The following is a 27,588-nucleotide window of genomic DNA, read 5'->3' as shown; positions in this document are numbered from 1 at the left end:
TGCTATAAATTTCCCTCTACACACTGCTTTGAATGTGTCCCAGAGATTCTGTTATGTTGTGTCTTTGTTCTCGTTGGTTTCAAAGAACATCTTTATTTCTGCCTTCATTTTGTTATGTACCCAGTAGTCATTCAGGAGCAGGTTGTTCAGTTTCCATGTAGTTGAGCGGTTTTGAGTGAGTTTTCTTAATCCTGAGTTCTAGTTTGATTGCACTGTGGTCTGAGAGACAGTTTGTTATAATTTGTGTTCTTTTCCATTTGCTGAGGAGTGCTTTACTTCCATCTATGTGGTCAATTTTTGAATAGGTGTGCTGTGGTGCTGAAAAGAATGTATATTCTGTTGATTTGGGGTGGAGAGTTCTGTAGATGTCTATTAGGTCCGCTTGGTGCAGAGCTAAGTTCAATTCCTGGATATCCTTGTTAATTTTATGTCTTGTTGATCTGTCTAATGTTGACAGTGGGGTGTTAAAGTCTTCCATTATTATTGTGTGGGAGTCTAAGTCTCTTTATAGGTCTCTAAGGACTTGCTTTATGAATCTGGGTGCTCCTGTATTGGGTGCATATATATTTAGGATAGTTAGCTCTTCTTGTTGAATTGATCCCTTTACCATTATGTAATGGCCTTCTTTATCTCTTTTGATCTTTGTTGGTTTAAAGTCTGTTTCATCAGAGACTAGGATTGCAACCCCTGCCTTTTTCTGTTTTCCATTTGCTTGGCAGATCTTCCTCCAACCCTTTATTTTGAGCCTATGTGTGTCTCTGCACATGAGATGGTTTTCCTGAATACAACACACTGGTCTTGACTCTTTATCCAATTTGCCAGTCTGTGTATTTTAATTGGAGCATTTAGCCTATTTACATTTAAGGTTAATATTGTTATGTGTGAATTTGATCCTGTTATTATGATGTTAGCTGGTTATTTTGCTCGTTAGTTGATGCAGTTTCTTTCTAGCCTCGATGGTCTTTACAATTTGGCATGTTTTTGCGGTGGCTGGTACTGGTTGTTCCTTTCCATGTTTAGTGCTTCCTTCAGGAGCTCTTTTAGGGCAGGCCTGGTGGTGACAACATCTCTCAGCATTTCCTTGTCTGTAAAGGATTTTATTTCTCCTTCACTTACGTAGCTTTGTTTGGCTGGATATGAAATTTTGGGTTGAAAATTCTTTTCTTTAAGGATGTTGAATATTGGCCCCCACTCTCTTCTGGCTTGCAGAGTTTCTGCCGAGAGATCAGCTGTTAGTCTGATGGGCTTCCCTTTGTGGGTAACCCGACTTTTCTCTCTGGCTGCCCTTAACATTTTTTCCTTCATTTCAACTTTGGTGAATCTGACAATTATGTCTCTTGGAGTTGCTCTTCTCGAGGAGTATCTTTGTGGTGTTCTCTGTATTTCCTGAATTTGAATGTTGGCCTGCCTTGCTATATTGGGGAAGTTCTCCTGGATAATATCCTGCAGAGTGTTTTCCAACTTGGTTCCATTCTCCCCGTCACTTTCAGGTACACCAAATCAGACGTAGATTTGGTCTTTTCACATAGTCCCATATTTCTTGGAGGCTTTGTTCATTTCTTTTTATTCTTTTTTCTCTAAACTTCTCTTCTCACTTCATTTCATTCATTTCATCTTCCATCACTGATACCCTTTCTTCAGTTGATCGAATCGGCTACTGAGGCTTGTGCATTCGTCACGTAGTTCTCGTGCCATGGTTTTCAGCTCCATCAGGTCCTTTAAGGCCTTCTCTGCATTGGTTATTCTAGTTAGCCATTCATCTAATTTTTTTCAAGGTTTTTAACTTCTTCGCCATGGGTTCGAACTTCCTCCTTTAGCTCGGAGTAGTTTGATGGTCTGAAGCCTTCTTCTCTCAGCTCGTCAAAGTCATTCTCCATCCAGCTTTGTTCCGTTGTTGGTGAGGAGCTGCGTTCCTTTGGAGGAGGAGAGGCGCTCTGATTTTTAGAGTTTCCGTTTTTTCTATTCTGTTTTTTCCCCATCTTTGTGGTTTTATCTACCTTTGGTCTTTGATGATGGTGATGTACATACAGATGGGGTTTTGGTGTGGATGTCCTTTCTGTTTGTTAGTTTTCCTTCTAACAGTCAGGATCCTCAGCTGCAGGTCTGTTGGAGTTTGCTGGAGGTCCACTCCAGACCCCATTTTCCTGGGTATCAACAGCAGAGGCTGCAAAACAGCGGATATTGGTGAACAGCAAATGTTGCTGCCTGATTGTTCCTCTGGAAGTTTTGTCTCAGAGGAGTACCTGACCGTGTGAGGTGTCAGTCTGCCCCTACTGGGGGGTGCCTCCCAGTTAGGCTACTTGGGGATCAGGGACCCACTTGAGGAGGCAGTCTGTCCGTTGTCAGATCTCAAGCTGCGTGCTGGGAGAATCACTACTCTCTTCAAAGCTGTCAGACAGGGACATTTAAGTCTGCAGAGGTTTCTGCTGCCTTTTGTTTGGCTATGCCCTGCCCCCAGAGATGTAGTCTACAGAGGCAGGCAGGCCTCCTTGAGCTGCGGTGGGCTCCACCAAGTTCGAGCTTCCCAGCAGCTTTGTTTACCTACTCAAGCCTCGGCAATGGTGGGCGCCCCTCCCCCAGCCTCGCTGCTGCCTTGCAGTTTGATCTCAGACTGCTGTGCTAGCAATGAGCAAGGCTCCATGGGCATAGGACCCTCCGAGCCAGGTGCGGGATATAATCTCCTGGTGTGCCGTTTGCTAAGACCATTGGAAAAGCGCATTATTAAGGTGGGAGTGACCCGATTTTCCAGGTGCCGTCTGTCGCCCCTTTCTTTGACTAGGAAAGGGAATTCCCTGACCCCTTGTGCTTCCCGGGTGAGGGATGCCTCGCCCTGCTTTGTCTCATGCTCAGTGCACTGCACCCACTGTCCTGCACCCACTGTCTGATGCTCCCCAGTGAGATGAACCCAGTACCTCAGTTGGAAATGCAGAAATCACCCATCTTCTGCGTCACTCACGCTGGGAGCTGTAGACTGGAGATGTTCCCATTTGGCCATCTTGGCTTCACCAAAGTATTGTTATTTTTTAGACAGATTCTCACTCCATTGCCCAGGCTGGAGTGCAGTGGTGCAATCGCAGCTCACTGCAACCTCTGCCTCCCAGTTTCAAGTGATTCTCCTGCCTCAGACTCCCAAGTAGATGGGATTACAGGCATGCCATGAGGACCAGCTAATTTTTGTATTTTTAGTAGAGGGGATTTCACTATGTTGGCCAGGCTGGTCTCCAACTCCTGGCCTCAAGAGATTGGCCAGCCTTGGCCTCCCAAAATGCTGGGATTATAGGTGTGAGCCACCGCACCCAGCCTAAATCAAGAAATATTAATTGAAGGAACCCAACAGAACTACTGGGGAAAGGGAGAAGTGCCTTTATTCCCTGATCTTTTAGTTTATAGGAGGAGGGTTTTCCCCTAAAGCATCCTGTTTATTTTGCCCAGGTTAGGGGAGTAACTTATTTGATATGTGATTTGGAGAATGTACTAGTCTGTTCTCACACTGCTATAAAGAAATGCCTGAGACTGAGTAATGTTTAAAGAAAGGAGGTTTAACTGGATTACAGCTCTGCAGGCTGTACAGGAAGCATGGCTGGGGAGGCCTCAGGAAACTTATGATCATGGTGGAAGATGAAGGGGAAGCAAGCACATCTTCACATGGCTGGAAGAGAGGAGGGGGAAGAGAGACGGAGGAAGTGCTACACTTTTAAACAACCAGATCTTGTGAGAACTCACTCACTATCACAAGAACAGTGAGGGGAAAATCCACCCCCATGATCCAATCGTCCCCCACCAGGCCCCTCCTCCAACACTGAGACATAAGAGGTTTGTATTTTACAGAGACGAGACTTGGGCAGGGACACAAACCTAAATGCTATCGGGGAGAAAGCCCCTTCTTTCCTGCTGAGAGCACCCTGGTTTTCTGCTTTGCTCTCCCACCTCTCTAACTTAGGGTCTCAGACCTACGGTTGGTCAGCATTGCCTCTGAATGGTGGGCAAGCCTGTCTTACCCCAGAATTCAGGGATAGGGAGTTACTGTGCCCTAGAATCAAGCCATAGTCTCAACAGCCCTGTCAGTGATAAAAGCTGACTTTATCTCCACTGGCTGGAATCTTTTGTGAATCCGTCAGCTGGTTCAGAATTTAGTATTGGGTGAAGCATGTCTTCTCCCTTCCCTGACTCCCACCTCCCTCCCTTCCTTTCCTTAGGGTCAAAGGGCTCAGTTAATCAATCACAGCACTAGGTCTAAGGCACATCAGCAGCAGCAGATTATACAAGGACTCTTTCTAACTTTATTTCTCATTCATTGCCCCCCCATCCCAACCAAACTCTTACTACTTTATATAAATCCAGAATGATCTGTACCCTGCCCTCTTCAAAGTGGGAATTTTAAGTTAAGCGCACACCAGATTGCACCTGCTTCCTTTTACAAAGGTATGTACCATAGTATCTCAGATGATTAACACTTGCTCTGAGCTGTAGCAGGCAGCAGATTTCCTCCAGGTCACTTTTCAAGCATTTAAATTAAGTTGCTTTTATTTTGGTTCATTAATGACCATCGAGACCCATTCTATATATGCCTGCTGTAAAATGGTATATTTAAAGTCACTTCTTGTGAATTTAGGCTTAACGCTGGGTGCAGATGCAATAACTTTAATTTCCTAACTTGAGATGAGAGAAAGCGATCCTTCTTTCGAAGATGTAATTTTACTCACCTTTGAGTCTCTCCGTGCTTGTCTCACCAAGATCTATACCACTGCCCTCCCCCACAAGCCATACTCATCAGCACTGGTCAACCATGCCCTTCCATGGTTACTTTCTACAGGTCAGGCTCAAGGACTGTGGCCTTGTCCATCCTAACACGTCCTATGCACGAAGTTAGATGTTACTTATCAGGTCCACAGAAAGACCACACTGTATGTGTGTTTACAGCCGCTCATTTGTTCTCCCTTCTCCCTCTCCCCTCGGGGGACAAACCAGCTGAACACACACAACATCCCGGCTCTGAAGGTCCCGGAATGGAAGGAAGCCATGTCCCTGCCTTTACCCACTGGTGTGTCTTCCAGGATGGATGCAGAGGCACTGGCTTCTCCTTGAATACAGCTTTCCTGGTTAGGGCCCTGGGTTAATCATCATATTCTGAGTAGGGAGACAGGTAGGTTGGGAGAGATGGAGCTGAGTGCCCAGACAGAAATATGCAGACTGCAAATGCCCATGGCTCCCAAGTGCCGCAGGGGTTCCTGTTTTCACAGTCCCATCCTCCCATGTTTCTCTTCAGATGGCTTCATAGAGCCCAGAGCTCCTCTGTACAAAGTGTGATCATTCCCAGTGGATTTCTTCGCTCCATAGCTTTACCATTGGAGATCTGGTTGATCCTGATTTAGCGCTCAAGAAAGCACTAAATCTGAAACATTTAAAAACCAATTCACATCTCCTGAGAAAGATGTTGTATAACACAATTTTTTTTCTTTCCTTTTGATCCCAAAAGAAGAAAATCATGACAATATTCTTTCACAAATCCCCCATTGTTACACTATGACTATAACAAGATGTTGTTTGTGGGAAATAATGAAGCCATTTGCTGTCTCTTCCCCAGTTTCTTTTAGAGTTTCTGTGCTGAGCGAACCTCCCTGCGAAGCTAGTCAGATGCGGGACTTCTTCCCTCAATCACACCAGTTGCCCAGGGAGAGAAACACTTTTAGGACACTCTTATGCCTATTCAAGTAGTGCCTCTACTGTTTAAGAATTTGTTTGGCTAAAAAGGTGAAACCCTGTCTCTACTAAAAAATACCAAAAAAATTAGCAGGGCGTGGTGGCGGGCACCTGTATTCCCAGCTACTGGGGAGGCTGAGGCAGGAGAATGGCGTGAACCCAGGAGGTGGAGGTTGCAGTGAGCAGAGATCAAGCCAGTGCACTCCAGCCTGGGCGACAGAGCGAGACTCCATCTCAAAAAAAAAAATTTGTGAGTGCACAGTCACCTTCAAAGGGAGAATGAAATGAACAGGAGAAAAGAAGGGGAAATGAGTAGCTTGTTTTAGCACTTTAGCCTGACATTCAGTTGTGTCAGATAAAGAAGCATCTTAGAGAGTCACGTGGCAGGTGCTTCACAAGCTGAAAGGGTAACCACTCCAGAAATCCTCAACCACCTTTTATGAGGCTCCGGCAAGCACGGACATCGTATTTCAGTTTGGTTGGATGTATCAATCATTAGATCTATGTCTAGAACTTAAAGGTGCTCCAATTTAAGGGCAGCATGTCACCTCAAAAGCAAAGCACCACAAATTACAGCAATAATAGGAAACATATTTAAATACACTGATTAATGTCAATGTGTTCACTGTGGTTTTTCCAATCTATACTTCCCTAAATGTGCATATTTGAAAGCCCTGAGGGACTATGATTACCCAAATACCCTGGTGGTGTTAAAGTATTTGATGGCAGGAAAAATTAAATTCCTAGAATTCCTATATTAAAATGATTATGTAACTGTTTGAAAACATTATCTTCAATAAACTTCTATATCTGTGTTTTCACAATGTTTAATATTTTAAATAATGCTTATAATGTTCAGCTTATCTTCAGGACTCTTAGATAACTAAGTTACTATGTGGGTGATGCTAACTAGAGGAAGTAGAATGGAAGAAATCTAGGTTGTAATAAATCTTTCTACTTTTAATTTTTTCTTTTTCTTTGTCTACATGTGCGTGTTTGACAAAGGAAACACTTGGATGATTCAACCCTCTCAGACCAAAACAAAAACAAAACCCAAAACCCCCAAAGCTGGAAGTTGTTTGGTTCAGATCATATCGAAATTTTAAATTTCAACATAAAATATAATCTTAGCTACAGTTCAGGAAAAGCAAAGAGAAAGCTAAATCTGCTTTCAGAGATATGTAACCAAACAACATGAGAAAATGGAATTTTTTAAATAAATTCCCAGTTTGGAGAATATAATTCTTTTTTTCTCTATGACAATTTGCAATACGAGTTTAAGACAGCATTTAATAATTTCTGGAAAACAATCTGAATTTCTACCGAAGCGGTGATTTGGCAGAGTAAATGGCAATTCATCAAGACCTCCAACCGCAGTCCCAGAAGTCCCATTTGAAGTCAGGGAGGACAAGCTCCACCCCCAACTCACCACCTTCCTTTATCAGCCCACCAAACCCTTAGAGAAAACACAGCTGTGAGACGGAGTCTTCACTGGTGTGTTTTTCTGACATGAAAATACATATCTTGGAAAGAAGTGGAATCAGGGATGGGGTATCCTTACAAATCAAACCTCCCCACCCTAATCTCTTTCTGACCCTATTCCATTTGTTGTAAACCACCTTCCGCTCATGCTGAACTCTTCTCTGTTTCCCAGACATCCAAAGCCCTTTCAAGAGGCCACAAGTTGCTGAGAATCCTTCCCACCACCAACATCCCTCTGCCGTTGTCTTGCCTTGCTGGCAGACTTGTTTTCAAATTAGGAGACCCAGATCAAAATCTCATCTCTTTGGTGAAACCTTTCCTGATTACCCATTTAGAGTTCATTATTCCTTCCCTTGGCTTTCAACTGCCATATATAATGCATATATTTTTATATTTCTATAACAACACATATGCCATGTTTCTTTTTTTTCATATGAGTCTTCTCCACCATGCTATGATCAACTCAAAGGTTATTATTTGCCTATTTAACTTCAGTAACTAGCAAACTTGGGGCATGGAACTTCCACCAGAATTTATATTAAATGAAGGGATAAATGGTTTTGCAACTGGTATGCAGAAAATGCATGAATTGTAATCAAATTTTAGCTTTATTATACATTTGTTCTTTTACTTTGATAAGCTTTATCTAAAAAGAGACACAACTCCTTTGCTGCTGGATGAAATCTCGTGGCAGGCCCCATCTCTATTTTAATGTAATAGACTGGCTTGGTTTAGTAACTTGGCTGTCCAGAGGTTCTAGATCTTTTATTTGGGGTTAGGATGGGTAAAAGAAAACTTTGATACTTGAGGAAAGTTGTATGATGTTCTCATTCTTAAAGAACAATAACAAATTTACAGAATTATTGCAAATACAGCACAGAGAAAATTTTTCCTGAACCATTTGGGAGCAAATTGCTGACCTCATGACCCATCAGTGCTCAACACTTCAGTCTGTATTTCCTAAAAACAAGCATATTCTCCTCTGTACCTAAAAATGCCAATACAACCATCAAAATCAGGAAATTAACACTGAAACTTTTAGTTTCTGCTTTAGCAAAGTAATCCAGATCAGAAGCATGCTTCATGTCTCTTTAGCCTTTAAGTTTGGAGTAATTCCCCAGTCTTCTTTCTTGACTTTCATATTTGAAGGTTATAGTTATTTCACTGTATACCTCTGTTTGTCTTCTCTGATGTTTCTGCGTGATTAGGTTCTGGTTCTGGTCTCTGCCTGGATGCTGTGTTCTCACGTGTGCATCCTGTCGGTTGGCACAGAAATAACGAGAGTCATTTCATCACTTGATTAACTGCCCTTTGTAATTAATATATATTCTGCAGTACAGTACATCAAGATTGTATAAATACCCCATTCCTCACTAAATTTTCAATATATTAATTTATTTTTATTTAAAATAAATTTTTTATTTAAATAACTCCTATTTCCTGTTTTATTCAATGGATTATAGTTTATTACTACTATTATTTATTTTAATGATCAAATTATCTCCAATTTGCCAGGTAGGAGTGCATTAAAACTGGCTTCTCTGTCTTTTTTTTTTTTTTTTTTAACATGTCTCCAACATTTTTTGAGCACTTTATCTTCTGACACAAAGAATTCCAGCCTCATCTTGGACTTCCTTGCTCCATTCTTGGAATCAGTCATTTCTCCAAGAAGGGCTGGTTTCTGTTAGTTGAGAATATTACTTAGAAGCAAGACCTGGGTGTTAGGCGTGCTCACTGATGTTGGGGTGACACTGCTCCCAGATGCTCTCAATGCAGGGATCTAGAAAATATCTATAAGTATACAGACATTTACATCTATGTGTATCTGTCCATCTGAGGCTTCAGTTCACACAAATATCTCCAGTTCCAATCCAACATCATCAGGTTATTCGAGTCATCTTCTTTTCCATATTTGTAACTCCCTCCATTGTAATACAAAGAATCATTAAAAATAGGTTTGCTTATTTGATCAATTCTCCTGTATATAATCAATCTGTCACCTCCTGCACTGAATTGTTCAGGAAGGAAAGTGATGAGAAGAGAAAGAGGATTTACATCCTTGCATCTCCATTTAAAGTAGAACTTCCCTTTCGTCTATGCTCAGTCTAGAAATGGGTGGTCACCGGCCTCTGGTTAAGAGAGAGAGGGAAGAAAATGAAGCTTGTTGGCTTACACCATCCCTCCTCCCTCATTTCCTCCCCTATCACTATCTAGTGGTTTTATGGCTGCCTACATCGAAGTGAGGAAGACAAGGTAGTGGGGCAGAAATAAGATGATAAGACATTTCTTTATCTGTCTATGGCTTCATCATCCCTGCAGCTGGTAGATGGTTAAATCTTCTCTCCCATGGATGTGTTGGGGGATGTTTAGAAGATTCCTCACATGTTCCCTCCAATGGCAATTCCTATGACACTGGCGACGGTCCTTTCTTTTCATTACCTCCAGCACCCTCAGTTCAACTCCTGCAGCATCCTACCCTTAACAGAATCTCAGTGTTGGGGTCTTCTCGCTCTTTTGCAGAAATTCCCTTGGGAAAACCCAGAATGCTCCATCTCTCTAGTTTTGCTGTCGTTCATATTTGGTCCCCAGATGTATGTCTTGGATCAGTAAGTCCTGGGAGAGGAAAATGTCCACGGAGCTGTGTGGAGTGGGCACATATTTCACCATCTGTGTACCCAGTATGGGAGTCAGACACTAATCTTTTGCACCTCCCAACTGTGGAGAACACATTTCAGAGCTCTCTGGTGTTCCCATGGAAGATTCTCTTCACTAGCCTTGAGATGAAGAAGGCGACTCTTGGCAAAGAAATATATTTCCAAACATTGCTGTTCTCTCCATATCCTGGGTTTTTTGTTTGTTTGTTTGTTTTTGTGTTTTTTTGAGATGAAATTTCACTCTTGTTGCCCAGGCTGGAGTGCAATGGTGTGATCTCGGCTCACTGCAACCTCTGCCTCCCTGGTTTAAGTGATTCTCCTGCCTCAGCCTCCCAAGTAGCTGAGATTATAGGCACCTGCCACCAAGCCTGGCTAATTTTTGTATTTTTAGTAGAGATGGGGTTTCACCATGTTGGCCAGGCTGGTATCGAACTCCTGTATCCTGGTCATTTTTATATCTTGAATCTGGCTGAGAGGTCCCTGTTTTTTACAATTTCCTTTTGGAATTGGCACATGGAGGTCTGCCTCAAACCCACTTTGGTATCTGATATCTATCACATGGACAATTCAATGGAAATAAGGCTGAGACAGTCCTGTCTTCACACAGTGTTGAAAAAAATGAATAAATTGCTGTTGAGTGAAGAAGCTAGAAGCTGAGAATAAAAGCAGACAGATTTCAGTCTCATCTTGACTTACAGAGGTGACTTCTCCAATCTTAATCTTAGACCAGATGCCTCTGTCCCCCAAAGCTTATTTCTATGCCTTGTTTACAGTCCTCTGGGTGTAACTTTTCATAATTCTTACAACTTCCCCTCCCATGCTCATTCTGCTCATTTGCTGCCCTGGCCATTTTCCAGAATGGATCTGCTGAGCACCCACTCAGAGGCTGGCATTTGTCTAGGTTCTGGTCATACATCAGTAAACAGAAGGGAGTCTTTGCCCTCAGAAAGCTTGCATCATAGTTAGAGAGAAAGACAGTAAACAAGTAAGCCAAAACACATTTGTTATAATGTCAGGTAGGAGCAAGTGTTGTATAGGAAGATAAATCTATCTCCGTGGCTAGAAATGGATGGAGATGGGCAAGTGCTGGATGAATTAAAATGGTCGAGAAGGGCTTGCTGCCAAGGTGCTACTGAGTGGCCACATGAAGGGTTGAGAGGGCCAGCCATGAGTAGCTGAGAAAGAGTGCCAGGCGGAGGTAAAAGCAAGTGCGAAATCCCTGTGGCAGGACAGAGCTCAACATGATCCAGGAAACACCAGAGGTCCCTGTAGCTGAAGCAGACTTAGCAGTAGGCTACACGGTAGGTAAAGGCCAGAGCCTGTAGGGCCTTACATGCCACACCATGGATTTTGATCTCATTCTGTGCTTGAAGGGATGTCATTGAATGGCTGGCTTTGAGCACAAGCGTGGCCTGCTCTCCCTGCCATATTTATCAGACTGGTCAAAGAATGTGCAGAGCCTGACACCACTTCCTCTGTGGGGCACAGCCCTGTGTCCTTCCCCTTTCCCCCACACACAGACCACCTGGGACCGACCTTATATTCCCCTTTCCAGCTTCCCCTTATGCAGCATATTTCATCTACTACAGCAGATTTATTATCTGGAAAACTAACAAGCCTTTCACAGATGTCCCATCTCTTTGGGTATTTTTCTTCTTTAACTCGGCTTTCAAGACATGCCACTGAAAAGTTTCTAACTGCCCCATCCACTCCACCTCGTTCCTTCCTTCACACTAGTACTGATGGCTACTCACAGCTGCACAGATGATCCCTCAGCCCCGCTGCAGGTGCACCTTCACTGATGCCGCGATTACACGCGTGCACACACGTGTGCATAGCTCGCCTTTCCTTACACGTGTTTAAGACTTACTTTCTCACCAAGTCGTAAGTGTCTTCAGGAGAGCAGTCCTGTCTGCAAATGGCCTTATTCACGAAGGAATGGTAACAACTAAGCTGCGGGTGAAAATGACACTATTTTTAATTCTTTCATATTGAAAAAATGATCCAGGGTTAGTTTTACGTGGTGTCTGACAGATGGTGAATGTAAGGCCCTAGCTAACAGAATAACAAGAGGAATGGAGCACATGGGATTCTGATGACTTTAGGCTTTGTGTGTAGCCAAGGGAAATCATTCAAATAAGCATATTTCTTTCTTTTTTTTTTTTTTTGCAGAGACAAAATCTCACTCTGTTGCCCAGGCTGGAGTGCAGTGGCACGATCTCGGCTCACTGCAACCTCGGCCTCCTGGGTTCAAACAATTCTCCTGCCTCAGCCTTCAGAGTACCTGGGACTACAGGCGTCTGCCACCATGCCCAGCTAATTTCTGTATTTTTAGTAGAAACGGGGTTTCACCATGTTGGCCAGTCTGGTCTTGAACTCCTGACCTCAGGTGATCCGCCCACCTTGGCCTCCCAAAGTGCTGGGATTACAGGCACGAGCCACCGTGCCCGGCCAAATAAGCATATTTCTAAATGTGTATTTTCGTTTGCTGACTTAACTAACAGACAGTAATAACCAATTTCAGGATTGACCATATACATCTATTTCTCTGTATGTTACACTGACAATCCAAAAAAAGACAAGGCTTCCAGAAAGAGGCCACCCTGAGGGTGAGCTGAGAAAGAATAGGCCATAAACGAGGCAAGGGTAACAGTGTGTGTGTGTGTGAGAGTGTGGGTGTGAGTGTGTGACTGTGGGCATGAGTGTGTGTGAGTGTGGGCGTGTGTGTGCGACCATGGGGGGGTGTGCGCACGTGTGTGCATGAGTTTGTGTGGGTGTGAGGGTGTGTGGGCGTGTGTGTGTGAGTGTGTGTGCGTGTGGGTGTGAATGTGTGGGCATGAGTGTGTGTGCGTGTGTGTGCATGTGGGCGTGTGTGCGTGTGGGTGTGAGTGTGCATGTGGGCATGACTGTGTGCATGTGTGTGCATGTGGGTGTGAGTGTCCATGTGGGCATGACTGCGTGTGTGTAAGTGGGTATGAGTATGGGTGTGTGTGCGCATGTGGGTGTGAGTGCGTGTGTGTGTGCATGTGTGTGTGAGTGGGTGTGAGTGTGTGTGCGTGTGGGTGTGAGTGTGCGTGTGGGCATGAGTGTGTGGGTGTGAGTGAGCATGGGTGTGTGAGACTGTGCACACGTGTGTGTGTGTAACATAGGTGCAGGAAGCGACACGTGTAAAGGTAGAGAGACTGCACACGTGTGTGTGTGTGTGTAACAGGTGCAGGAAGCGACACGTGTAAAGGTAGAGAGACATGAGAATATGTGGGGATGCATAAGTGGTCTGGTCTGAGTGGTGGTAGTGGCATGTATGCACCCAGAGCTGGGGGACACATGAGGCCTGGCTGGAAAGACCTTGAGGCCATGCTCAGAAGTTTGTCATTCTCAAGGCCATCCAAGGAAGGATTTCAGCAGGGGAATAACACAGTTAGATCTAAATTTGAGAAATATTATGCTATGTAACTAGAAAAAAAATTGATAGCAAAATGAGCTTATTAAATAGGAAATTTATAACTAAATATTCTGAAGCTGTGTTTTCAATACTAGTACATAATGAAAACAGAAGTTTTCTCCAAATGGAAATCACAAAATGTTTTCTTTCCTACCTTAAATCTCTTGGGCACAGAAAATGAGATAGTTGAAATAGTTGAACCATATGATTTTCCACCAGCGTTTTGAAAGATGGATAACACAAAGATATTAAAAAATGCAATAAAAGAGCAAAAATTGTCTTTGCAATTAGATTTTGTTTATAATAACTTGGTTTCTGTGATTGGTAAGGGCCATCTGTCTGGGATAACCACTCAATTTAAGTAAGTGAAAACACAGTCTTGAGAGATACAGATCAAATCAGCAGCAGAAAACAATTCTTAGGGGGATCGTATTTCTCAGTGTGGGCTGTTTATACGTGTGCAGCATTGAATCATTACATAACTGCCACAAGAACAAACTTTTCATATAGTTAATGAGTATCTTAGTAGGCTTGTGAGAAATATGATGTAAAAAAATTGGAAAAATAATACTAGAATAAAGTGAAAGATAAAAACACCTGCATGGGGGAATATATGCATAAAAAGAAACAAATGTCACTCATTCAGCTGGTTATTGATCAGGCAATATACGCCAGGCATCTTCCTTTGCACTGAGGGTACAAAGATGAATGAGATACTGCCCTGTTCTCAAGAAGTCCAGTATGATGAGGGGAAATAGAAAGAAATACGATGTGTAACATGACAGCAGAGAGGAATGGAGAGAATGCGAAACGGCGGGAGTGTCTAGGGTGGGAAAGGGCTTTGTTGAGGTGAAATGTGAATGAATCTTGAAGACCAAATACTAAGTTAATAATTGGATAAGCAAAGAAAAGGCAACCCAGGCCGAGGAAGCAATGTGTACAGAGGTATGGAGGAATGAAACAACTTGGCATTCAGAACATGGTCAAAGTGTCAAAGGCTGGATCACAGGGCACAGCACAAGTCAGGACTGGTCAGAGAGATTGGAGACATACTGCAGAGTCGCAGAGTCACAAAATCACTCACGTCACACAAAGACATTTGGGCTTTGTCATTTAGGCCCATGCCTCTCTAACCAGACCATGTCTTTCCTCATACTTAGAATGGTACAAGAAACCACATATACGTGCAACACATCCTCCTGGAGCATGATTTTACTTATGGCTAAAGCATTACTTAAAACAGCGATTTTTTTTTCTTAGGAAAAAGAGATGGAATAGATTGAAAAATTCACATTAATCTTTAAAGTAAATCATGTTTCTTAAGTTAGACATTTTATATTTGAAGTGTTGGGCTGCCTTTGGCTATAACCCTAACCCTGTCAGAACTACATGCTTCATCTCCTCTACTACTGGAAGAACTTTCAAAAATATTGGGAAACAATGCTACATCATGAGATGGAGTTGAAGAGTTTTCACACAGAGAGCTCTTATGATCAGTTTGGTGGCAAATGTTAACATGGGTAAAGATAAGCAAAGGGCGCAGCGGGTGTCCAGACTCAGATGGTCAGGCCGCCGTGTGAGCACTGGCAGGATGCATGTTTGCAGCAATTTCTTCTGTGGTCACAAGCTTGGCAGCCACCCATGTCAGGACTGCCTTGGGCAGCTGTGACCTCACCGACCTAGACCCCTGACCATTGTTGCTCCCACCCCAAAATCCAAAGTCTTCAGTCTTCAACAGCGTATTCTTTAGAGTCTTTTTTTTTTTTTTTTTTGAGACAGAGTCTTGTTCTGTCGCCCAGGCTGGAATGCAGTGGTGCAAACTTGGCTCACTGCAACCTCTGCCTCTTGGGTTCAAGTGATTCTCCTGCCTCAGCCTCCTGAGTAGCTGGAACTACAGGCACGTGCCACTACACCTAATTTTTTTATTTTTAGTAGAGACGGGGTTTCACCATGTTGGCCAGGCTGGTCTTGAACTCCTGACCTGAGGTGATACGCCCACCTCGGCCTCCCAAAGTACTGGGATTACAGGCATGAGCCACCGCACCTGGCGTCCTTTAGAGTCTTAAAGCACAGGCACTCAAGTGTGTTCTCATATGGACTTGGTGCCCTACATGCCAGCCGCTCCAGCCATGGCTAAAAGGAGCCAAGGTACAGTTCGGCCTGTTGCTTCAGAGGGTGGAAGCTGCAAGCCTTGGCAGCTTCCTTGTGGTATTGAGTCTGCGGGTGCACAGAAGTTAATAATTGAGGTTTGGGAAATTGAGATTAGGAAAAAGAGATGGAATAGATTGAAAAATGCACATTAATCTTTAAAGTTAATCATGTTACTTAAGTTAGACATTTTATCTTTGAAGTATTGGGCTGCCTTTGGCTCTAACCCTAACCCTGTCAGAACTACATGCTTCATCTCTTCTACTACTGGAAGAACTTTCAAAAATATTGGGAAGCAATATTATGTCATGAGATGTATGGAAATGCCTGGATATCCAGGCAGAAGTTGGTTGCAGGGGCTGGGCTAGCATGTCTCATGGAGAACCTCTGCTAGGGCAGTGCAGAGAGGAAATGTGGGGTCGGAGCTGACACAGAGAGTCCCTACTGGGTCACTGCCTAGTGGAGCTGTGAAAAGAGGGCCACCGTCCTCCAGACCCCAGAATGGTAGATCCACCGACAACTTGTACTGTGGGCCTGGAAAAGCCGCAGACGCTCAACGCCAGCCCATGAAGGCAGCCACGGGAAAGGCTGTACCCTGCAGAGCCACAGGGGCGGAGCTGCCCAACACCACGGGAACCCACCTCTTGCATCAGTGTGACCTGGATGTGAGACATGGAGTCAAAGGAGATCATTTTGGAGCTTTAAGATCTGACTGCCCCACTGGATTTCTGACTTGCATGAGGCCTGTAGCCTCTTTGTTTTGGCCAATTTCTCCCATTTGGAATGGCTGTATTTATCCAATGTATGTACCCCCATTGTATCTAGGAAGTAACTAACTTGCTTTTGATTTTACAGACTCATAAGTGGAAGTGGCTTGCCTTGAATCAGATGAGATCTTGGATTGTGGACTATTGAGTTACTGCTGAAATCAGTTAAGACTTTGAGGGACTATTGGGAAGGCATGATTGGTTTTGAAATGTGAGGACATGAGTTTTGGGAGGGGCCAGGGCGGAATGATATGGTTTGTCTGTGTCCTCACCCAAATCTCATCTTGAATTGTAACTCCCACAATTCCCATGTGTCGTGGGAGGAACCTGGTGGGAGGTAATTGAATCATGGGGGTGGGTCTTTCCTGTGCTGTTCTCATGATAGTGAATAAGTCTTGCAAGATCCAACAGTTTTAAAAAATGGGAATTTTCCTGCACAAGCTCTTTCTTTGCCTGCTGCCAATCATGTAAGATGTGACTTGTTCCTCCTTGCCTTCTGCCATGATTGTGAGGCCTCCCCAGCTACATGGAACTGTAAGTCCAATAAATTTCTTTCTTTTGTAAATTGCCCAGTCTCAGGTATGTCTTTATTAGCAGCATGAAAACAGACTAATACACTAATCATCAGAAAAATGCAAATCAAAACTACAGTGAGATATCATCTTCCTTCAGTCCGAACGGCTATGATAAAAAAGACAAAAATAACAGATGCTGGCAAGGATGTGGAGAAAAGGAAATTCTTACACACTGTTGGTGGGAATGTAAACTAGTACAGCTGCTATGGAAAACAGTATGGAGATTCCCCCAAAAAACTAAAAACAGAACTACCATTTGATTAAGCAATTCCACTACTGGGTATCCACCCAAAGGAAAAGAAATCAGTATTTCAGGTCGGGCCCGGTGGCTCACGCCTGTAATCCCAGCACTTTGGGAGGCCGAGGTGGGCAGATCATGAGGTCAGGAGATCGAAACCATCCTGGCTAACACAGTGAAACCCCATCTCTACTAAAAATACAAAAAATTAGCTGGGCATGATGGCGGGTGCCTGTAGTCCCAGCTACTCGGGTGGCTGAGGCAGGAGAATGGCGTGAACCCAGGAGGCGGAGCTTGCAGTGAGCCGAGATCACGCCACTGCACTCCAGCCTGGGCAACAGAGTGAGATTCCATCTCAAAAAAAAAAAATAAAAATAAAAATAAGAAGAAATCAGTATTTCAAAGGGATACCAGCACTGCATACTTATTGCAACTCTATTCACAATAGCAAAGATATGGAATCAACCTAAGTAGCCGTCAGTGGATGACTGGATTAAGAAAATGTGGTATGGCCAGGCACAGTGGCTCACGCCTCAATCCCAGCACTTTGGGAGGCCAAGGCAGGTGGATCACCTGAGGTTGGGAGTTCAAGACCAGCCTGACCAACATGGAGAAACCCCGTCTCTCCTAAAAACACAAAATTAGCTGGGTGTGGCGGCATGGGCCTGTAATCCCAGCTACTTGGGAAGCTGGGGCAGGAGAATTGCTTGAACCCAGGAGGTGGAGGTTGCAGTGAGCCGAGATTGCACCACTGCACTCCAGCCTGGGTGACACAGCGAGACTCCATCTCAAGAAAAGAAAGAAAGAAGAAAGGAAGGAAGGAAGAAAGAAAGGAAGGAAGGAAGGAAGGAAAAGAAAGAGAAAGGAGGGAGGGAGGGAGGAAGGAAGGAAGGGAGGAAGATGTGGTACATACACACAATGAAATACTATTTGGCCATAGAAAAAGAATGAAATCATGTGTTTTGCAGCAACATGCATGAAACCCAAGGTCATTAAGTGAAATAAGTCAGGCATAGAAAGACAAATATCATGTGTTCTCACTTACATGTGGGAGCTAAAAAATTGGAACACATGAAGGTGGAGAGTGGAAAAATAGGTAACAGACTGGGAAAGTAGGGCAGGCGGAAGGGGGAGGATAAAGAGAAGTGGTTAGAGGTACAAACATATAATTAGATAGAAGAAAATAAATTCCATGTTTGATAGCAGAGTAGGGTGACTATAAGTTAACAAAGATGTATTGTCCTTGGGTGATGGACACGCTGAATGCCCTGAATTGATCACTATGCATTATATACATGTCACAAGTTTTCTCATATATACTACAAATTTGCATGAGAAAAAATAAAAATAAAGCTCTAAGGATTTATATGAGGGTGGAGTTGGGTAAGGATCTCCATATAAAACCACCCCTGACAAAGAACAATAGAATAATGCCATTTGTCCCCATGTTGCTGCTATCTTCCAGGATGTTCTGCAGGCAGAACATGGATACTTTGTATGCATAGGGGGCACGCAATACCGGGTTACATACGGAGGCATTAACCACTGGCCCTCTCCTCCCTTTACTCCTCAAGTTCAGTAATCACATAACAGAAGTAGGGGTGGATGCCGATATTTGAATCCCACAGACCTTATTCATTCAGTTCTCATAATGGTCGATGGCTAAGATGTGTCACAGAAGGATGCCAAAACTCGGGCAACTTCCCGCCCACTCTTTTTACTTGTCCATTTCCAAACCTCTTGTGTCCTTATTGTCAGCACCTAGGGTGACATTAGTCCTGGCATGTGATAAATAGTGGAGTAGCTTGAGTCGAGTCTATTCTGGCAAGTCCCGGAAATGTCTCATGTCCAGGGTCCCTTTGAAGTTTCTCACCTGCACTTTGAATTCTGAGACAGGAAAGGCAAACTTTTTTTTTTTTTTTTTTTTTTGCTCACACTCCCTTTTGTGTGCTGTGGAGCTGCCACACTGATCACTTATTAAGGGGAGTGTTGTTTGAATCAGAACAACTAAGCTGTGCTTCAGTAATAATAATTTTCAAAAATCCTCCAAATCTCAACAGTTTAACAAAATAAACGCATAAGATGGTCTCATTTAGGTCCTCCTTAGGTTTTTCCCTGGCAACTTTCCAGAAAGCGATGACTCCAGGCTGCTTCCATTTCCCGGAGCTGCTGTTCTAATCCCGTGGGCTCCCACGCAGACAGGGAAGAAAAATTGTGGGCAGCGATGCAGAAGTTTTGTGGCAGGCTATTAAGTCATGGCCATCACTTCTGCCACTGTCTTCTTGGCCAGAATTCAGTCACATCCAGAGGGTGGGGACAGAATAGTCTAAGTCCCAGCCCTGTGACAGAACAACATAGAATTGGTTCACACAGAGCCTCACTTCTGCCACTGGATTTCTGAATGTCCTTATCTCGGCTGGCTACTCTCGGGAAGCCTGTGTGAAAATGCACATAACTTCTGTTTCCAAAGTCTGTGAAGCTACTCTTAGGCCTTCTCCCATTGTGTGTGCTCCTCATTTACCCCAGGCCCAGGTCCCAGAGCCCAGCTTCCTCACTGACATTTCCCCTCACTAGTTTCACATTAAAAGGAGGCTGGAGGCCAGGCTTCTCTGGGTAGCATATAGACATTACCTGTTCTCATATTTCCAGTCCCACTATAACTATTGCAGCTAGTGAAAATGTCTCTGCATAAGGTCAGAATGAGTATAAATATGTATACTCATTTTTATGGGTTTACTGGAAGCATCAGCATGCTGAAATGCTGTTAGCTAGCTCTTCACATGTTCAAGTAGTTACTTGAAAACTTTCGAGTCACTAGACAATTGTTCCCATTGAGAATGTGACCTCAAATATTGGTGCAGAAATGGCTCCTGTCTCCAGCACTTCACACACCCAGTCTGACAGTTCTTCTTGACTTGCGTCCTGGGAGAGGGAGGTGGTATCTGAATTCTGAATACTTTAGAGAACAAAAGATAAAAGCTACTCTCAGGGTAGGTGACCGCACAGCCTCAAGACTCTACCCTTAACCTTCAGGAGAAAAGTATTTTCTGTGCCTCAAAGTTATCATCTTAAGTGAAACCAAGACAACTTTTGACACCTTAAATACTAGAGCAGGGAAATACGCAGGGACACACACACACCTCTGTCCATATATTTTTGACTGTACACATTTATTAATAAGAATGTTTGAGTCTGTATCTTTGATATATACATATTTATTTATTTGTGGGGATTTTACAATATTATTCTATTAATGTATTATTTATTATCTAAAACATGCAAAAATAAAAATTTGCAAAGTGTGAAATGAAGGTGAAATTATATTTTTAAAAATATTTGTTATCAAATAATAGCAAATACTTTTTGCTTTCACAAAAATAGATCAATAATTTAGAAAGAACAGTATGTTAGAAAATACCTTATTTAAAAAAATCTTGGCTTAATATTCTGTACACAGCAATGTAAAGAATTAGACCTACGTTCACTTTATTTGATCAAATCATTACTCAATTTTCATAGTTTTTGTACCTGAGAAAGATCATTTATGAAGAGCTTTAACAAAAAGAAATCAAAACTGGTTCCTTAACGACAAAAACCACATGATTATCTCAATAGATGCAGAAAAGGCCTTTGACAAAATTCAACAGCCCTTCATGCTAAAAACTCTCAATAAATTAGGTATTGATGGGATATATCTCAAAATAATAAGAGCTATCTATGATAAACCCACAGCCAATATCATACTGAATGGGCAAAAACTGGAAGCATTCCCTTTGAAAACTGGCACAAGACAGGTATGCCCTCTCTCACCACTCCTATTCAACATAGTGTTGGAAGTTCTGGCCAGGGCAATCAGGCAGGAGAAAGAAATAAAGGGTATTAAATTAGGAAAAGAGGAAGTCAAATTGTCCCTGTTTGCAGATGACATAATTGTATATCTAGAAAACCCTATTGTCTCAGCCCCAAATCTCCTTAAGCTGATAAGCAACTTCAGCAAAGTCTCAGGATACAAAATCAACCTGCAAAAATCACAAGCATTCTTATACACCAATAACAGACAAACAGAGAGCCAAATCATGAGTTAACTCCCATTCACAATTGCTTCAAAGAGAATCAAATACCTAGGAATCCAACTTACAAGGGATGTGAAGGACCTCTTCAAGGAGAACTACAAACCACTGCTCAATGAAATAAGAGGATACAAACAAATGGAAGACCATTCCATGCTCATGGGTAGGAAGAATCAATATCGTGAAAATGGCCACACTGCCCAAGGTAATTTATAGATTCAATGCCATCCCCATCAAGCTACCAATGACTTTCTTCACAGAATTGGAAAAAGCTGCTTTAAAGTTCATATGGAACCAAAAAAGAGCCCGCATCGCCAAGTCAATCCTAAGCCAAAAGAACAAAGCTGGAGGCATCACGCTACCTGACTTCAAACTATACTACAAGGCTACAGTAACCAAAAAGCATGGTACTGGTACCAAAACAGAGATATACACCAATGGAACAGAACAGAGCCCTCAGAAATAATGCCACATATCTACAACTATCTGATCTTTGACACACCTAACAAAAACAAGCAATGGGGAAAGGATTCCCTATTTAATAAATGGTGCTGGGAAAACTGGCTAGCCATATGTAGAAAGCTGAAACTGGATCCCTTCCTTACACCTTATACTAAAATTAATTCAAGATGGATTAAAGACTTAAATGTTAGACCTAAAAACCATAAAAACCCTAGAAGAAAACCTAGGCAATACCATTCAGGACATAGGCATGGACAAAGACTTCATGTCTGAAACACCAAAAGCAATGGCAACAAAAGCCAAAATTGACAAATGGGATCTAATGAAACTGAAGAGCTTCTGCTCAGCAAAAGAAACTACCATCAGAGTGAACAGGCAACCTAAAAAATGGGAGAAAATTTTTGCAATCTCCTCATCTGACAAAGGGCTAATATCCAGAATCTACAATGAACTCAAACAAATTTACAAGAAAAAAACAACCCCATCAACAAGTGGGCGAAGGATATGAACAGACACTTCTCAAAAGAAGACATTTATGCAGCCAAAAGACACAAGAAAAAATGCTCACCATCACTGGCCATCAGAGAAATGCAAATCAAAACCACAATGAGATACCATCTCACACCAGTTAGAATGGCATTCATTAAAAAGTCAGGAAACAACAGGTGCTGGAGAGGATGTGGAGAAACAGGAATACTTTTACACTGTTGGTGGGACTGTAAACTAGTTCAACCATTGTGGAAGTCAGTGTGGCGATTCCTCAGGGATCTAGAACTAGAAATACCATTTGACCCAGCCATCCCATTACTGGTTATATACCCAAAGGATTATAAATCATGCTGCTATAAAGACACACGCACATGTATGTTTATTGTGGCAGTATTCACAATAGCAAAGACTTGGAACCAAGCCAAATGTCCAACAATGATAGACTGGATTAAGAAAATGTGGCACATATACACCATGGAATACCATGCAGCCATAAAAAATGATGAGTTCATGTCCTTTGTAGGGACATGGATGAAGCTGGAAACCATCATTCTCAGTAAACTATCACAAGGACAGAAAACCAAACACCGCATATTCTCACTCCTAGGTGGGAATTGAACAATGAGAACACATGGACACAGGAAGGGGAACATCACACTTTGGGGACTGTTGTGGGGTGGGGGGAGGGGGGAGGGATAGCATTAGGAGATATACCTAATGTTAAATGACGAGTTAATGGGTGCAGCACACCAACATGGCACATGTATACATATGTAACAAACCTGCATGTTGTGCACATGTACCCTAAAACTTAAAGTATAATAAAAAAAATTAAAAACAAAACAAAAAAAAAAACTGGTTCCTTTTTAAAATCCTGACATTCATTTTGCCATTCCATTCAATAATTGGGAGAGGATTTTAGAAATTTTCAATTTTGCCTGATGTTAGTCAATTGTCCTTGCAGACTATAAGGCAGCTGAGGTATTTTTGACAAATGATTTTAAAATCTACTTAAGACTTTCATTTGTTCATGTCCTTCGCCCACTTTTTGATGGGGTTGTTTGTTTTTTTCTTGTAAATTTGTTGGAGTTCATTGTAGATTCTGGATATTAGCCCTTTGTCAGATGAGTAGGTTGTGAAAATTTTCTCCCATTTTGTAGGTTGCCTGTTCACTCTGATGGTAGTTTCCTTTGCTGTGCAGAAGCTCTTTAGTTTAATTAGATCCCATTTGTCAATTTTGGCTTTTGTTGCCATTGCTTTTGGTGTTTTAGACATGATGCACCCTTGTGGAAGTCAGTGTGGCGATTCCTCAGGGATCTAGAACTAGAAATTCCATTCGACCCAGCCATCCCATTACTGGGTATATACCCAAAGGACTATAAATCATGCTGCTATAAAGACACATGCACACGTATGTTTATTGCAGCACTATTCACAATAGCAAAGACTTGGAACCAACCCAAATGTCCAACAATGATAGACTGGATTAAGAAAATGTGGCACATATACACCATGGAATACTATGCAGCCATAAGAAATGATGAGTTCATATCCTTTGTAGGGACATGGATGAAATTGGAAATCATCATTCTCAGTAAACTATCGCAAGAACAAAAAACCAAACACTGCATATTCTCACTCATAGGTGGGAATTGAACAATGAGAACACATGGACACAGGAAGGGGAACATCACACTTCGGGGACTGTTGTGGGGTGGGGGGAGGGGGGAGGGATAGCATTGGGAGATATACCTAATGCTAGATGACGAGTTGGTGGGTGCAGCGCACCAGCATGGCACATGTATACATATGTAACTTACCTGCACATTGGGCTCATGTACCATAAAACCTAAAGTATAATAATAATAATAATAAAAGAAAAAAAAAAAAAAGACTTTCATTTGACAGATTTTAAAATAAGTTTCTAAATTATGTTTTCAACTTTTAAGGAGAAGATAGAAGAGTATCTATAGGTGACTCACATTGTTTCCAATGCACTCAAATTACATTATAAAAACACATTCATTCAAAATATCCTCTATGTAACACATGCTTTAAAAAGGACTTCTATGTTATTCAGCCATAAAGTGGAGTAAAATTCTGATACATGCTACAACATGGAAGAATCTTCAAAACATTACACTAAGTGAAATAAGTCACGCAGAATGACAAATGTTGAATCATTCTGCTCATATGGAGTCCCTAGAGTAGTCAAATACATAGAGACAGAAAGTAGAATGGTGATTACCAGGGGAGGCAGGAAACGGGAGTGGACACTTATTATTTAGTGGGTAGAAATTTAGTGTGGGATGATACAAAGTGTTCAGTGGATGGTAGTGATGGTCCAACAACAGTGTGAATGCACTCAGTGCCACTGAACTGTAGGCTTAGCAATTGTAAATTTTGCATATATTTCGCCACAATAAAAAAAACAGTTACATTTTCATTTATTCTTAAGGGGTTACACTTGTCTAAAAAGGTACAGATTAAGTGTGTGTGTATGTAAATATCCCTAAGTTCTAAGTTAATGGCTCTCAAAGTACCCTACGTGGATCAGCAGCCTAGACCTCACATGGGAAACTAATAAATACAAACCCTTGGCCACACTCCAGACCTGCTCAATCAGAAACTGCAGGGGTGGGGCCCAGCAATCTGTATCTTGCAAGCTGTCCAGGTGATTCTGATGCACACTTTGAGTTTGAGAACGTTACGCTAGGCAGCATGCTACTGGCTACTTGTCCTCATAGAAGAAGACAGCAAATTTGGAAACTTGTCTTTTTATACAAGAAAAATTCTCTTTTAAATATACTTGCCTCAAGATAAATAGGGAGCCTTTTGTATTAAAGTATTTTATGGTTCCATATAATAATTCTCATGTATTTTGAATACATTCATGTTTAATAAAGCTAACCACGTTAATGATATATAGAGTATAACAATTTAATATCTTCTGGCTTCAACCTATTTAATGCATTCATTGGCCTTTGAATGAAGCAATCAATGGATTTCACATGTTTTACCCTCTCTACCTCATTACAAAGAATCCTCGTTTTATTTCAGCCAAAGCAGCTACAGCATTAATGGTTTATATTTTAACAGTAGTTACAGAAACCTAAACAAACAGAGAAATTCCATGTTCATGGGTAGGAAGACTCAATATTTTTAACAGGTCAACTGTTTCTAAGTCAATCTATGCATTACATGAAATACAAAGAAAAATCCCATTAAGGTTTTGTCTAAAATGTGTAAATTGAGTACTAATTCTTGTGTAAATTGAGTACTGATTCTAAAATTTGCATGGAAATATAAAAGACCTAGAATAGGCATGATAATCTTGAAAAATAAGATCAAAGTTGATGGAATTACATTACTATATTTCAAGATTTATTATAAAGTTTCAGTAATTAAAACAATATGGTATTGGTGCAAAAATAAAGAAACAATTGAAACAGAACAGGGGGTCTAGAAATACACCCCTCCATAAGTAAAGTCATTTAGTTTACAACAAAGTTACCAATGCGATTTAATAAGGGAAAATGGTATTTTCACTAAATAGGGCAGGAGCAATTGAATATTTGTAAAGCAAAAAATGAACCTTTATCTTTAATCGCCTACCTCTTGCCATTCACAAAAACAATTTAAGATATGAAAAGAAGAATGACATGAAAAGAAGAATGATATGAGAAGAATGATAACACTTCTAGGAAAAATACATAAAATTTTTTCATGATATAGTGTAGGCAGAAATTTCTTAAAATAGGACTAAGAAATACATCAACCATAAAAGAAAAACAAGTGTAATGTTAGCTATAGCTTTAAATGTCGATAGGAGCATAGTTTGGTACAATATCCTTTAAAAATGTATGGCAGTATCTACTAAAGCACGTCTATTCTGCAGTTATATGCTGAAGAGAAATGGCAATGTGTGCCACAGCCAGTGGCAGCATCATCTGTAATAGCCAAGAACTGGAAACGACCAAAATGTTCAAGAGAATAAATACTACACAGCTGTAAAATAACAAGTGATCGCTGTTACAGAAACATGGATGAATGTCATAGATAAGTTGAGCAAAAGAAGCCCCCAAAAAAGAGTACACGGTGTATGATTCCACGAAGTTAAAGAATAGGCAAAATTAATTTATGTGATACAAGTCAGAACACCGGTCTTCTCTGGGGGGAGGGTTTGGTCTACGCTGAGAAGTAGGAAGGATCCATATGAGGTGTTGTAGGCATTTGTCATGGGTTGAATTGTGTCCCGCTAAAAAGAAAGGTCAATTCCTAACCCCCAGTGCCTCAAAATGGGACCTTATATTTACAGAACTAATCAAGTTAAAATGTTATCACTAGGTTGGGCCCTGATCCAGTATGACTGCTGTTTTGATAAAAATGAGAAAGCTGGACACAGACAGACATGCAAAGAGAGAAGACTGTGTGAAGAGAGACAGGAGAAGTCCACGTGATGATGAAGGGTGAGATTGGGGTGACGAATCTCTGAGCTGTGGAAAGCCAAAGACTCTCAACAACCACCGGAAGCTGGGAGAGGCATGGAACAGATTCTCCCTCTGAGCCTCAGAAGGAACCAACCCTGCCAACATCTTGATACTGGACTTCCAGCCTCCAGAACTGTGAGGCATAAGTTTCTGTTGCTGACACCCCTAGCGTGTGGTGCTTTATGTCAGCTCTAGGATCTAATACAGTGTTCAATATTTTGACCTGGGTGCTAGCAATATGGAAGTGTATATATGTATAGTGCATATGTAAAAATTTATTGACCCATTCAATTAAGATACGTGTACTTCTCTACATGCATGCTATAATATCATTTTAAATATTAAGCTTCATGTGTGTGCTCTTATTTTCTTCCCTATAGGATATAATGGATGGCACTGAAATCATTTATACAAATTCATAGCAGGTTGTGATCTTCAATTTTTAAAATCATCCCAACATTTTCTTTTCTTAGCCCTGTTAGTAATACTCTCTAGATTTAAACCATCTGTACCTTGCTATTTATAATTGTAACTTATTACTCATAATTGCTTTTCTGAACAGAACTTTAAAGAAGTTTGTTTTGGCCACTCAGGGAGGTGAAAACACACATGAGAAGGCAAGGGAATTGATTTAGAAGTAATCTAACAAAAGAGAAGCAACACTTCTGGGGCCTTACCACACTCATTCTCTTCACAGTAATGAAGCGGAAAAGGCACTTCATCAATAGTCTAATTTATAAAGTCAAGGTCTGATATTGTTTGTTTTTTTAATAATTAAAAACTTGCTTTCAGAAGCACACTATGCCATGAGGAATTAGATATTTAGAAAATACAGTCTTTTGCAACTGGCTTTCTTTCTTTTTCTGAGTCTTATCTGTCTAGCAATATGATAGTGTGAAACCATTGTCTAATTCATGTTTAAAGGAACTGGTTATTTCCTTAAGATTAGCAAATTCATTTACAGTTATTGGATTTTGTTTTTCATTTACGCAAATGAAATACGATCTTAAGCAGAAATAAGTACAATTGAAATTAACATGATTACAATAGGGTAACATAAAAAAGAGAGAA

General features: G+C 41.6%; 1 long non-coding RNA gene across 1 annotated transcript in view; it reads left to right on the top strand.

Annotated features, from left to right (window-relative positions):
- LOC129059196 (uncharacterized) overlaps nt 1-26,665 on the top strand; it is a 143,308-nt gene extending 116,643 nt beyond the window's left edge. The window contains exon 5 of the long non-coding RNA XR_008524918.2: nt 26,375-26,665. This is a non-coding gene — a long non-coding RNA (uncharacterized LOC129059196). The remainder of the gene's footprint in view (nt 1-26,374) is intronic.
- Nucleotides 26,666-27,588: the final 923 nt, after the last annotated feature.

The sequence above is a fragment of the Pongo abelii genome, chromosome 3 (assembly GCF_028885655.2).
Source record: "Pongo abelii isolate AG06213 chromosome 3, NHGRI_mPonAbe1-v2.0_pri, whole genome shotgun sequence".
NCBI classification, from domain to species: domain Eukaryota; kingdom Metazoa; phylum Chordata; class Mammalia; order Primates; family Hominidae; genus Pongo; species Pongo abelii.
The sequence above is the reverse complement of the archived record's forward strand: the minus strand, read 5'-3'. Positions and strand labels throughout refer to the sequence as shown.